Source organism: Rhineura floridana, chromosome 5 (assembly GCF_030035675.1).
Source record: "Rhineura floridana isolate rRhiFlo1 chromosome 5, rRhiFlo1.hap2, whole genome shotgun sequence".
NCBI lineage: Eukaryota > Metazoa > Chordata > Lepidosauria > Squamata > Rhineuridae > Rhineura > Rhineura floridana.
Window position 1 is genome coordinate 81,604,786 of NC_084484.1, and position 15,203 is coordinate 81,619,988.

Here is a 15,203-nt window from a genome sequence, read left to right on the forward strand (position 1 = left end):
TAGTCTCCTCATTTAAAAGACGTAAGAATATAAGAACATAAGAAGAGCCTGCTGGATCAGGCCAGTGGCCCATCTAGTCCAGCATCCTGTTCTCACAGTGGCCAACCAGGTGCCTGGGGGAAGCCCGCAAGCAAGAACACTCTCCCCTCCTGAGGCTTCCGGCAACTGGTTTTCAGAAGCATGCTGCCTCTGACTAGGGTGGCACAGCACAGCCATCATGGCTAGTAGCCATTGATAGCCCTGTCCTCCATGAATTTGTCTAATCTTCTTTTAAAGCCATCCAAGCTGGTGGCCATTACTGCATCTTGTGGGAGCAAATTCCATAGTTTAACTATGCGCTGAGTAAAGAAGTACTTCCTTTTGTCTGTCCTGAATCTTCCAACATTCAGCTTCTTTGAATGTCCACGAGTTCTAGTATTATGAGAGAGGGAGAAGAACTTTTCTCTATCCACTTTCTCAATGCCATGCATAATTTTATACACTTCTATCATGTCTCCTCTGACCCGCCTTTTCTCTAAACTAAAAAGCCCCAAATGCTGCAACCTTTCCTCGTAAGGGAGTCGCTCCATCCCCTTGATCATTCTGGTTGCCCTCTTCTGAACCTTTTCCAACTCTATCATATCCTTTTTGAGATGAGGCGACCAGAACTGTACACAGTATTCCAAATGCGGCCGCACCATAGATTTATACAACGGCATTATGATATCGGCTGTTTTATTTTCAATACCTTTCCTAATTATCGCTAGCATGGAATTTGCCTTTTTCACAGCTGCCACACACTGGGTTGACATTTTCATCGTGCTGTCCACTACAACCCCGAGGTCTCTCTCCTGGTCGGTCACCACCAGTTCAGACCCCATGAGCATATATGTGAAATTAAGATTTTTTGCTCCAATATGCATAATTTTACACTTGTTTATATTGAATTGCATTTGCCATTTTTCTGCCCGTTCACTCAGTTTGGAGAGATCTTTTTGGAGCTCTTCGCAATCCCTTTTTGTTTTAACAACCCTGAACAATTTAGTGTCATCAGCAAACTTGGCCACTTCACTGCTCACTCCTAATTCTAGGTCATTAATGAACAAGTTGAAAAGTACAGGTCCCAATACCGATCCTTGAGGGACTCCACTTTCTACAGCCCTCCATTGGGAGAACTGTCTGTTTATTCCTACTCTCTGCTTTCTGCTTCTTAACCAATTTCTTATCCACAAGAGGACCTCTCCTCTTATTCCATGACTGCTAAGCTTCCTCAGAAGCCTTTGGTGAGGTACCTTGTCAAACGCTTTTTGAAAGTCTAAGTACACTATGTCCACTGGATCACCTCTATCTATATGCTTGTTGACACTCTCAAAGAATTCTAATAGGTTACTGAGACAGGACTTTCCCTTGCAGAAGCCATGCTGGCTCTGCTTCAGCAAGGCTTGTTCTTCTATGTGCTTAGTTAATCTAGCTTTAATCATACTTTCTACCAGTTTTCCAGGGACAGAAGTTAAGCTAACTGGCCTGTAATTTCCGGGATCCCCTCTGGATCCCTTTTTGAAGATTGGCGTTACATTTGCCACTTTCCAGTCCTCAGGCACGGAGGAGGACCCAAGGGACACGTTACATATTTTAGTTAGCAGATCAGCAATTTCACATTTGAGTTTCACGTACTCCTCCTTGACTGTTCCTCTTTGTTCTGCTTGACCACTCCTGAAAAGAAATGTTAGTTTCAGACTCCTTTGTCATCCGGGGCTGCATTCAGACTGCACTTTATTTCATTATTTCCCCTAGCAATTCCTTACCTCTTAATTTCTGCATGTTATTTGATCTTTCATACAAAGTAAAAGCAAGTTCCAGAAATCTAGTGGAATATAGTGAGTTTAGCACTTGTTTCCATGATAAATATGATTCCAAAAATAATCCAGTTATAAGCTTTAAAACCCAGAAAATTGCAAGAGTTGTGTGTTAGCTGCAGCTGCTCACGTGACAGGCTGCAATGCAGTATCCCAGCATGCAATGCATTCCCACCCTTTAGGCTTGCATCAGTTCACTTGACAAAAATTGTGCCAGTATTTTGGCATGCAGGGAACTGCATTGCACCTGTGCATAATTTGTGGGCGACGGCAACAAGTCCATTGTTCGTCATTGCGACGTGAATGAAATTCAGCATGACATGGAGCTATATCAGTCAAGAAGCCATGGTTCCTTAATGTGACAGATACTGCAATGTGAAAGGAATGTTATAAATCAGGACAGAAGTGCTATCATTATAATCAGTTAAACTAATGCAATAAACTCCACGTCTGAATGCAGGCTTGGACAATCTTAAGGTAGGAGACAAAATTGTTTTTCATAATAACATAGATATAATGGTCTCTGTTAAGGTCCAGGGTACTTTATTTGCAGTAACTGGCTATTGGTGGCCATAATATTTGGAGTATTATTTTAAAAAGAAGTCAAATCCTGTGTAATTGAGGACCCACTGATTCTTTCCATCATGATTTCCTTCTATTTTGAAGACATCTGTAATGAAAATGGTCAACAGAATTTAGTAAAAGTGTACCTATTATGGTGGTTTACTAAAAAAAGATGACAAAGAAAACAAAATAGAAAGCTGGTGAGCTTATTATATAGCAATGATTGGATCTGTTTAGATAAGCATAGGCATGGTGTATTTGTGGTAATTTCAGCTGGAACAGGTTTCTTTCTACTAGAAGAACATGTTCTTTTATTCTCAGTTTCATTCAGGTAATAGTCCACCCAACCTGACCTTGGTATTGTGTGATAACCCACTAAGGAAATGGCCTTAAATAATGATGAATGGGATTTGGTGAAATACTGTTCATAGTAATACAGCCATACAGGCCCAGACAAAGGCTCTGAAACAGGAGCAGTATTGTGTTGATCCTCTGATTTCCCTCAATATAGTCCCTGTAGAGACACAATAACAAGAGACCAAATAATAAAAAAGCCATTTAAAGATCTGCAACTGTGCTTGGTATGAATGTTTCTTTAAACGAGTCCAACCATGAGAACATAATGCATCCACACAGCACTATATTTCACACTCACACACACACAGATGAAAATAATTCATCTAGACAGCATTTCAAATCTGTTAGAAATATTCCTTCTTCTTGCTCCAACAGCTTGAATGAAGAATGGCAACAGAAATCAAGGATTTAGTTGGCATTGAGAACAATCTTGCTTTAAATAGTGGAAAGAGGCCTTTCTGAATTAAAGTGAGTTGTCTTTCATTGCACAGTGTGAGAAAGTTTATCTTGCTGCTTCCAATGCGATACTCGATTTCCAAATTAACAGCATGTTGCACTCACTCTGCGTATCCACACCTGGAAATATTATCAAGGGTTACATAGCATAGAATCATAGAACAGTAGAGTTGGAAGGTGCCTATAAGGCTATCGGGTCCAACCCCTTGCTCAGTGCAGGAATCCAAGTTAAAGATACCCAACAGATGGTTGTCCAGCTGCCTCTTGAATGACTCCAGTCTTTGAGAGCCCACCAATTCCCAAGGTAATTGGTTCCATTGTCGTACTGCTCTAACAGTTAGGAAGTTTTTCCTGATGTTCAGCTGAAATCTGGCTTCCTGTAACTGGAGCCCATTGTTCCTGCACCCTGGGATGATCAAGAAGAGATGCTGGCCCTCCTCTCTGTGACAACCTTTCAGGTACTTGAAAGTGCTTTCATATCTCCCCTCAGTCTTCTCTTCTCCATGCTCATGTCCATTTTTAAAAGAATCTGAACATAAACACACAGTGTATCCTTCAAATATTGTCCAACATAAAGGATCACCATAAGTTTATGTGCATGTCACTTTCCTGCAAGGTTGTGTCCAAAGCTTATAACATATAGAAAAACAATAACAGAATAACAGTATGGCAAAAATGTAACATCAAGATATCAAAGTAACCAGACTAGCAATTAATCTCATAACCAAAATTTGGATGTAATGGGCAATACCCAGTGCTAGTCATACTCAGAGTAGACCTACTGATATAAGTAGACGTCCATTGATTTTAGTGGTCTCTGATGTCAATATGGCTTAGCTAGATACTACCCAATGTTTTCATTATATTTATGAAATGACTTGTTAGATGAAATGTTTTGATTTCTAAGCTTGATCTTACATTTTTGCCATGTATCGTTGTTCTATTGTAATCTTTTTCTATATGCTGTAAGCCACTTTGAGAAACATTTTATGGAAAATTGAAATATAAATAAACTAATGATGGTCATGATATTTCCTGTTGAGTAAGATGAATTTGCACCATGATTCCAGTATATGATGACCTGCTCATAGCAGTTGAGAGGTCTGCAATGTTTTCCAAAATTGAATAATCACTAGGTTTTTTTTTTCTGAACAACCTTCTGCATGGTTGGAGGAGTTGTTGACTAGGGTCAATAATAGGGAGGATGTGAATCCCATGTTATAACAGTTGCACTTGCTATTAGTTCCTTTCATTGCATAGTTCAAAAGGCTGGTTATGATGTACAAAGGTGCTGGGGACAGGTTACCTGAAATGGGATGGGTGACCTAGTGATGGGTGAGAAATTCAATTCACATTTGAAACCGAATTTATCAAATTAGCACTTTCTGAAACAATATGCAAATTAAATATGCAAACCGAAATACAGTCATCCTTTGAAATTCATACTTATTCAAATTTTGCAGTGCAGTTTGCCAACCAACCAATGTTTACAAAACTGCACATGTTAGGGGGAAATGTGCATAAAAATGAATATATGAGTGAAAGTAACATATATATGAGAATTTGCTTGCAAAAATATGTACATGAGTCAGAACTGAAATGTTTATTAGGAGAAATTTGCACTAAAATGCTGGAGAATTTTCATGAAGATTTTTTTCAACAAATTGCTGATTGCTTAAGAAATGTGGACAACTGAATTTAAGATTGGAAAAATGAGAAACTGGAGAACCGAAATAGACAGATCTTTCCATCTCTACCTGAAAGACTATTCTGTCATAAAAGCCTGCACAGGTTTTAGGATCTTCAGCAGAGGATCTGTTGCTGTCCTGCCAACGTCTGAAGCACATTTGGCAGGAATTCAAAAGAAGGCCTTCTCATGGCCGCTACCAGTCTCTAGAACTCCTTGCCAAGGAAGTCCCACCTAGTCCCTTCTCTGGCTACCTTTCATCAGCAGGCAAAGATGTTATTTAGACAGACCTAGTTCACACTAATAATTGCCCTAAGCCATGATTTGGCTTAGTGTTATGTGTGAACCAGGTCAATATGACCTTCGGCCTCATATACTGACTTGCTGCAGCCACAGTAAATGTCATAATTTGTTCAGTTTGGATGCTATTTTTTTATTGATGTTTTACCTATCTGTTTTTATGTTTTGATTGTTGCTTTTGTGTTTTACTTTGTTAGCCACTATTTTGTATAAAAGGTGGGCTATACATTTGATAACTAAATAATGTTACTGCACTTCTGTTTCCTCAGCAGCAGACAGCTCCTACTTCCCATGGGTTCTTTACCCTAACATGCTTTTCTTATTGGATCTTCCTTCTATCATTTTTCCATCTCCTGTGCTGTAGTCCTTCTGCTTGCCCATCATCCCCCGTCCCTTGCATAACCTTGTCCATCCATTGCCATTAGCCAATTGGAACTTCTGCATTCACATTAAGCTCAATTGCTTTAGGAAGTTGAGTACTTTTATATGTGCCTTCTGCAACTGATCATGCTGATCAGCTGTAGCATAACCCAAATGACTGGGAAGCTAGCAAAGCACACCACTATTTCCTAAGGGTCCTTCAGTCCTGTCTTCCCAACTGTATCATTTGAACAGGCTGCTTTTCAAGCTGACCTGCTATAAAGCTGATTGCACTCCAAATGATAAATGTAGAAGATATCACTTCCTTTTAAGTTCAGTTTAGAATTTTGAATGTATTCAAATTACAAGAAAATCACAAAATGCATGCATTGCCAAGAGAGAAGAACTGGTATAGAGCCTAGGGATGGCTGATGAGTCACTGCCTGTTTTTCTGCAGTGCTGTCCAAATTGCACAAAATGCCAAGTTTTGCCAAGTGTGAAATTACTCTTTCTTCTGGTAATGTTTTTTTCATCGGAGGGTATAATGGGTGTGGGGTGTGGGGTGGGGGATCAATAAAAGAAGTTGAGATTCATAACAATTCAGGCAGCTTGTCAGAATATTTTTGCTTTATCATTGCAAGCAATGCCAACCTAAGACATAAGGTAGAAAGATCAAGTTTGAATCTTCTTCTCAGTTGTTCAGTCTCTCTCAAAGAGGCACATATTTATTTATTTAAAACATTATAAAGCAGGGATGGGAAACCTGTGCCCCTCCAGGTGTTGCTGGACTCCAACTTCCATTTGGCCCAGCCATCATGGCCAATGGTAAGTATTGATGGAAGCTGTAATCCAACAACATCTGGAGGTTCCCCTTCCCTGTTATAAAGCAACTGTGCTCCTTGGCTTTATTGGCCCAACTTACCTCAATAAAAACAACTAGTAATACATTTTTTATTATAAGATATGACATGTCTAGTCTTCCCACTCTAGGGTGGGGTTGAAGAAAAGGGGATACAGCCTATTCTGGCAGGCCCAGAGCTTGGAAGAGGGTCCGAAAACAAACAGAACCAAGAAAATATTATTGACTTCCTTCCTCTAGTTTCTGGGCTTGGAAGCACTCATAAAAACAGGTTTACTCATTCAGACCAAAGACCTATCCAGGCCAGTATCCTCTTTCCCACAGTGATCAACTGGATGTTTCTGGAAACCCAGTAAGCAGGACATGAGTGGAGTAGCTTTCTCCTACTATTGTTCCCAGCAACTGGTATTCACAGGCATACTGCCTCTGGTTCATGAAGAGGCAGTATATAGCCATCATGGCTAGCAGCCATCAATAGTTATATCGTAATTCTTCTTAGGTACCAAGTTTATCCACTCTTAATCCTTCTGTATTTTCTTTTTTCTTTTTTTTTTAAACTCAGAAGATGCTATTATATCATCATGTGAATCAAAATAATTTAACGTTGTTTTATCATATATATATGAAGAAAAATATAAAAATAGAAAACAAAAGATAAAAAATAGAAAACAAAAAAGAAAAGAAACAGAAAAAAGGGGGAATCAACAAAATTTAATTTAATAAAATACTTACATATAATTACTGTAAACTTAAACTTCCAGATACTGTATTCTTAGTGTTATATTAATATAAACAGTGTGAAATAATGAGAAAATGATTATGATGATGGTAATGATGTCATCATAATGTCATCATAATTTTTTTATATGTCATAATTTCCCCCCCTTATTTAGCTACTTTTAGATTAGGGAGATCAGAGGAGGAGGAAAAGGAGGGAGAGAGAGAGGGGGGTGAAAACGTCAGTAAGGAGAAGTTAACATGAGTGGGAAAGAATCATATGGAATTATATTCTCATTGATCTTATTATTCCAAAAATTACTAAAAAGTGCCCATCTCTCTGTAAACCTGTTGTGTTGTTCAGTTAACATTCTTTTTTGGTAAGTCAGTTTTGTTAACAGGGCAATTTCCCATACTTTCTGTAACCATGCTTTTAATGTCAGAGTTTTTCTCTCTCTCCATAGTTGCACGATACATAACCTTGCTCCTATTATCAGGCTGGTGACCATTTGTAAATCGATGTTATCCACTTCCATTTTTATCATACATAAATGTATGGTCTTTGGATTTTTAGAGATATTGTATACTGTGGTTTCTTGTACCACTGCTAAGACTACATTCCAGAACCTTATTATTTTGACACAACTCCAAAAAATATGTGCGTAATCTGCTCTTGACCTCTTATATTTCACCCCAGTTGGTGATTGCTGCTAGTTTTATCGTTTGGTAATACATAATGATGTTTGGTACTGTATTTTCTCTTTCTAACAATTACCTTTCCCTATATCTTAAGACGTCTTCTGCAACAGGAACCAAACTGTTTTCAAAGAGTGTCTTTTAAGAATTCTTCTCTTTGATTAATTATCTGGGTATGTACATGCTTGGCAAATATATTCAGTGTCAGCACATGATACTCAATGATTTGTCACTGCTCCTCTCTTCCCCACAGACAGGCAGCTGACAGACAAGTGATACCAAGAGTTGGCACTGCCAGATGTGCAGCAATCAGTGTTTTAAAGTAACCGACAGATGACTTGCAACAGAATTGCATTCATTCAGCCAAATCAAAGAAGGTGAGTTTTCACATTTGAATGGTAAACCTTGATACCAGCAATTATTCAATTTTTGAATTTAAAATTTTGAAATTTTACAATGTTTTTGTTCTATCTGTAACTGTAACCAATTATTTAACAAAAAGATTGAGGGCAAGGCATTTTTAAGTAATAGTTGTTTGTCCAAATGGACACCCAGTCCTAGTTTGTGGACACCCAGTGGACACAAATGGACTCATAAAATTTAGTCAGTGAACCAAGAACACAAATTCAGATTGGAAGCCACTGAAACACTGACTCAAGGTATGAAATTTTAGTGAAATTGAATAGAAACAGTAGAGCATAAGGGCACATTACACAATAATTCATAAGGTTATTACAAACCAATAGTCTTTCTAAAACACTTCTTAACAAAATCCCTCTCCCTGTACACTGTGATGTCTGGCTCTCTGAATCTTCATTCTTTTTTTCATAAGAATTCTGCTACAGCAGGGTGTGGATCATAAGCAGCAGGTTTTAATTTGCTTTTTAATTCATGCATTTACTGGTGGGTGGGAAGGCTAGTAAAATTTTAGCTAGACTAGTAATTAATGTAAATGCATTTGCAAGGCTGTATTCACTCCACCCGCCTTTTAGTTAGAACCACTGTTGCCTCAATCCAAATGTCAGGGCCTGCACATGGTAGAGAGGTTTACACATGCAAGCCATTTGGATGAAAAAATGGATACCCAATAATAATTGCTTAAAAATGCTGATGGTGACTCCCTGTGTGTCTGTGTGTGTATAAACTGATGCAGTACTATCTAAGGCTTAGTTCAGTTTCTGCTTCCTTTTGGTTGCTTTCCATGCAATTCTGGTAACAACTAAACCAAGGAGATTATCTGCAATGGCAGAATTGGTTCACATGTGATCATCTGGGTTCAAACACTGCCATGGGACGTGGCCAAATGTAAGTGGCAATCACGATGCTCTTATCACATGTACTGGCTCCATTTTGCAAATGTGCATTTCAATGACTTTTTTCATAATTGTCATTTAAGTATTTGTAAAATGTCTTTTTTGTATAATGGAAGTGAGAAAAAACTTTTCAGTCCAGAATAGGGTTTCCAGATCAGAAGCATCCCAAACCCTGAGATTTCATGGGGTGGGCTAGTGTAGGCCTGACTAGGGATCCTCTGCAAGGATATCAGTATCAAAGCAGGGTTGGCAACCCCGTGCCTGGAATATGGCTGCTCCAAACTTCTTTACAGACTTGACCCTTTACAGCAGAGAGAGGTTTGAGAAATGTTTAAGAGTTAAGAAGATTCTCTATCCTTTCTTGCCTACTCTGTGGGCTGCTATAAACTCACTTTGACAGCCAATCCAATTCCAGTGAGTAATAACTGACAGAGAGAAAACATACATGGTTTGGTCTACCTTCACAGGCAGTAGCTTGGGAACAACAGCAATTGAAGCCACACTTCCCAGTATGTGAATTCTCTTTTTTCCACTATTGGGCAAGAAAAAAAAACCATCATGCAAACAACAAGGTGCATCATCAGTGGGTTTAAGGTGATTGAGCTAAGTGCATGTTGTTGATTCTATGGATGTACTCGTGTGAGGTCAGAGGTAAATGAAATGCAAAGGGAAAAAGAAATAGAAAAGATACTGATGATTTCCTAAATGCAATACCATACCAACCACAGCAAGATTCCCATGAGTAAGGCAGAAAACTCAGCAACCTACACTAGTCAGGGTTTCTAATCAAAAACCAAAACTAAAAAACCTGGCAACCAGTCGGCCAAGGTCCCAGAAATCCTATGCAGCACAACCTGACCAGGGAGCTGATGTTATTGCAGAATGGTGCAGCACGATTGCTGACATGAGTGAGACCTTAGCAGCACATAATACCTCTGCTCTGAAATCTGCAGTGGTTGCCAATTTGCTACCAGGCCAAGTTCAAGGTATGCTTTCCATGTTACGGGTGCCATATAGTATTTGTTCTGCTCTTGTAAGAAATCAATCCTTTTGTGTGGCAGTACCTACACTTTAGAACTCATTGCCTATTGACATTCGGCAGGTGTCTTCATTGTATCCTTTTCGGCACCTGCTAAAACTATTGTTTTATTTAGGCAAGCCTACTCAGGTATGTGGAAGCTATTATGTTTTTTATCTGTTTTTAACTCATTGTTGGTTTTATTATTTTGAGTGTTTTTAAATACCTGTCTTTAACTGTTTTTGCCAATAATTTTATTGTTTTAATTTCTTCTGGAAACTGCTTTGAGGTGTTTTGTTTTTTACAATACAGCAGTATATAAATGTTGCAAGTAAAATACATACATAAATTTCAGAGTCACTGTGGCTCTTGAGTCTCTTTCCTCTTTTAGGAACAAATGAATCGGCCTTATACTGACACAGGCCAGTTGGTACCATCTAGCTCAGTACTGATGACATGGATTAGCATTGGCTCTCCAGGATTCCAGGCAATAGTCTTTTCCAGAGACTTTGGCTCTTTGCATGCAAAGCATGTGCCTACCACTGAACTACAGCCCTTCTCTGTTATATCTTTTAAAATTGTTCTTTTCAATTCACAAATGAATGCACAGCATGCAGATCCATACTATGCATTTAAAGCACATTCAACAGACATTTGAAGCACATGAATCCCACCACAGAATCATAGGAACTGTAGTTTTTTGAGGGTGGTGGGAACTATAACTCTCTCTCTCTCTGTGTGTGTGTGAAACTACACTTCCCAGGATTCTTTAGGGAACGTCATGTGGTTTAAATGCAAGTTGGATGTGTTTTTAATGTATCTCAGTGAATCTACTTCATAAACTTTGCCTGCATATAAATCATTTTAATTAATTTTCTAAAATGGAAATCAACTGCAAAGTTTATTGGGTGACTATGGGCTACTCACCATCTCTCAGCTTAACGTGCCCCTCAGGGTAAAAACAGCAGAGGGGGACCATGACCACCCCAGGGACGAAGGGCATACTTAAAATGTAGAGGAAATAATAACTTACAACCATAGGGTCAAAACAAATACATATTGAGCCATTGTATGAAGAAATATTTATGTAAATATGAACATCAAATATGTTTATTATTTACACAACCTGTAAAGCTATTTATCGTGCAATCCTATACATGTTCCCTCAGAAGCATACTCAAACAGGGAAACATGCACAGGACTGAAACCTGAAATGATAAGAAACTTCACTCACCCAACCCAAAATTCAAAATCATGCCACATTAAGCTGTTTTGTTTAATGCTTGTTTTATGGTTATTGGATTTTAAATGGATTTATTTCTTGTTATGAGCTGCCTTGGTTTCCAACCCTACCTCACAGGGTTGGTGTAAATATTCCATACACACACACACAAATACATACACCCCATATAATAGTTTATTGTCAAAATCAGTTGGTCACTGCAGAATATATTTTTTTTAAAAATAAAATCGGTATTCATTTCCTACAAAATAAATTTTATTTATTTTTATCTTATTTTATTTGATTTATTAGTCGCTCATCTGGCTGGAAACCCAGCCACTCTGAGCGACGTACAAAATAAAGGCATATAAACATCAGACATAAAAGTATATAAACATCAAAAAAGAAGCAATAAAACTAAACAACAAAGTAGAAGCTATCCCCCAACCCACACAGCCCAACCCAAATATCAGAAAGTCCTCCTAAAGAAGCTCCCTTTTGAAGGCTGGAGGGTGGGGCAAGGCAGGTGGAAGCAGCCTCCCCTGATGGCAACAGAGTCTCTCTCCCCTCATAGTCCTTCTCTTGAGGCAGCTCCCTTTTGAAGGCTGGAGGGTGGGGCAAGGCAGGTGGAAGCAGCCTCCCCTGATGGCAACAGAGTCTCTCTTCCCTCATAGTCCTTCTCTTGAGGCAGTGACACCTAGATAACCCCTGTCTAATTGCTTTAAAAATAGGATTGGAGAGGAGGAGAAAGATTTTCAATACAAACACAATCCTTTTCTATGTTCACTGAAAAGTCCCATTGATTTACAGCACAATCCTAACCATGTCTACCCAAAAGTAAGTCCTACTTAATTCAATGGGATTTACTCCCAGGTATGTGAGATTAACATTGCAGCTTTACTCCCAGAAAAGCTTCATATTGGGAAGGTTTTTGAAACAGGTTATGAATAAGACAAAAAAACTGCCCTCTTCAACAGTCCAGTAAAATGTTTGACTCCTTAATTAGAGAAGTATAACACTGCAGCACGTACAATATTTAAAACTTCTGTTCAAAAATTATTTGTAAAATACAATAATATGATATTTTTGCAAGTAATTAAAAATCTGCATATACACTTTTGTTATCATTATAATTAAAATTGTTTACTGTATATGCCCACCAAGATCCTGCTGTGATTTTCTGTTGTAGTGCAATCCTATACATGTTTACTCATAAGCAAGTCCCAATCCTGTAGAGAAAGTGACACCTATGTAAGCCCTGCTTAATTGCTTAAAAAGGATTGGAGGGGCAGAGAAAGATGATGCTAAAAGCTATATATTTACTGAATTCCTGATGTGAGACAAGCAGGAAAGGGAAACTGTTCTCAGAACTTGAAATGGGGTTTAGGTATTGCCTGGGAGTCAACAAATCTTGTTAATCACAACCCTGATTTCACTTATTGACTAAAAAACTGAAAAGGCAGGGATTAGAGCAGCTGGTACTAACAGAAGTTGCAGGGGGGCAGCTGACATTTTGGTTTATATCTTTTGAACCAGACCACCTAGAAACTTAATTTGTTTTAAATGAAAGCTAAGAGTCCGGTGATTAAGGTGATTTACCTGGAGACCCGGAGAGGACCCCCAAACACCAGAGTCTCCGAGCAAAAGCCAGAGACCTGCTAACCCTAGTCCAGAAGTATTTCTATTGTAGGTCGACCAGGTGGCTTTGCCTGAAAGGTCAAAAAGCAGCCATTAAATACTTGCTTAGAATTGTGTGCAAACCCTGCCCAACTTAACTAAGACTTGTTTTTTGCCAACAAACCATGACTCAAAACCATGATTTGTTGTTGGGTTACAAACCTTGGTTTGTTCAACTACTGCTTCGTGTTATATGTGAACCCTGCACATTCCTTAACCATAGTTTGTTAGGCCACTCACTCCAGATGCTCACCAAGCTACAAAGGCACCAGGCAATAGCAACTTGTTGTCGGTGGAACAAGTTGTGGTTAAATCATGGTTTGTTTAACAAACCATAGGTTAGCACTATGTATGAACTGGGACACAGGGTTTGATGAGACAGAACAGGAAAGTGAGAACCGGGCCTGGAATGTAGAGTTTCACAAGCATCCCCCTGATGATGAAAAAAGTAGGATGTATCCCTACCACTAACCTGTGTTTATATTTATTAAGAGAAAGTAGGTTAGTAAAGTGCAATCAATAGTATCTGCAAATTCTTGTATCTATCAGAACTAGAGTTGCCAGGTTCCTGGCCTGAGCCTGTATCTTTAGGAGAAGAGAAAGTCAGCCAAGTGCAGGTGTTCTTGCAACTCTGTAATTGGAAAAACCAAAAGGTGGAATTCTCCCTTCCCTCTCCACAACTTTTAAAGATACAGAAGACCTCTTGGTTGCCAGGTTCAACAATTTGAAGAATTGTTCTTGATCCAGTGCTGAAGTACACCTACAAAACATGAAGGGAAGCCTATTATCATCAAGGAAGTAAGACTGGAATATATCTGTGCAATATGTACCTATATTACACATGTTCTCTTCACCATGTTATGCACAGCATAAATTTCATGTGCTCAAATAAAATCCATGTGAGGCATGTGGACCCTCAGTTTTAAATACGTTTCTGGTCAATATGAATGCAATTTAAGGAAAAGTAAAATGGGGAATAGCATGCAGATCTTAACTAGAAATAAAGATTTACAGTTCTGTTCTTATAAATGTCAGGAATGACGACCTCACCTTTATTGTTTGTTTGCTACTTGAAAGGAGAATGGGAACATCTGTAACTAGCCCTTTGGACTTTGGACTTCTTTTTACGCTTTGCTATCTATCACAAGTTTGGCTCAGCAAGAAAGAAACACCTACATTCTAATCTACCATATTAAGCTGGGAGAAATGGTTTTTTATTAAAAACGTTTCTACCTCATTTTTCTGTTCTAGGAGTGCAACTGCAAATGAAAATAAAACTCGTTAAAATAATTATACACGCAGATTAAAACAGAAAGTAGCAGTATATGCACTGTCAACTGGAATAAATATGTTTTTACATCTTGCTGTGGTCTCCTCTGGAAAGCATTCTGCGACTGGAAAGGTCTTATTTCTTGTGCACATTGGCCATACTTCTCATGGTGGAGACACACAGAGCAAGGCTTCAGTTGATATCCTTTTTATATTTCTGTCTCAGGTTTCCTCCAAGGCACTCAGGAAGGTGTACATGGTTCCTTCTGTCCCTCACCATTTTATCCTCACTATAACCCTTTGAGGTAGGTTAGGTTTAAAGGCAACAACCGGTCCAAGAACACCCAGTGAACTTCATGGCTGAGTGGGGAGTTGAACCCTGGTCTCCCAGGTCCTAGTCCAGCACTTTAACTACTACACCATACTGGCTCTAAATTAATGAGCATGTTCATATGACTATAAATTCCATACATCTCTGTGGAACAGGGGGTGTTGCAGAAATTTGGACTTACCAAATGAACTCACCAAATTTGCATTTCCAGAACCAATATACAAATCAAAACATAGCTCTTCTTCTCATTTTGTGGTGCAGGTCTCCAACCCCACCCCCCCAAATGCATGCAAAAAGCATATATTAGGGGAAAGTACATACAAAAATGTATATATTAGGAGAAATGCACAAAAAGTGCATAAATGTCCATGCAGATTTTTAAAAAAAATATCACAGATTGATGTGAAAATGGTATGAACTGAATTTAAGACTGGAAAAAAATGGGAAATGGAGAGAAACTGAAATTAATAGATCCATCCACCTCTGTTCTGAACAGAGCTCAGAATCTCAAGGTTTGCAGTAATGTTCTTTTGAGAGAGTGC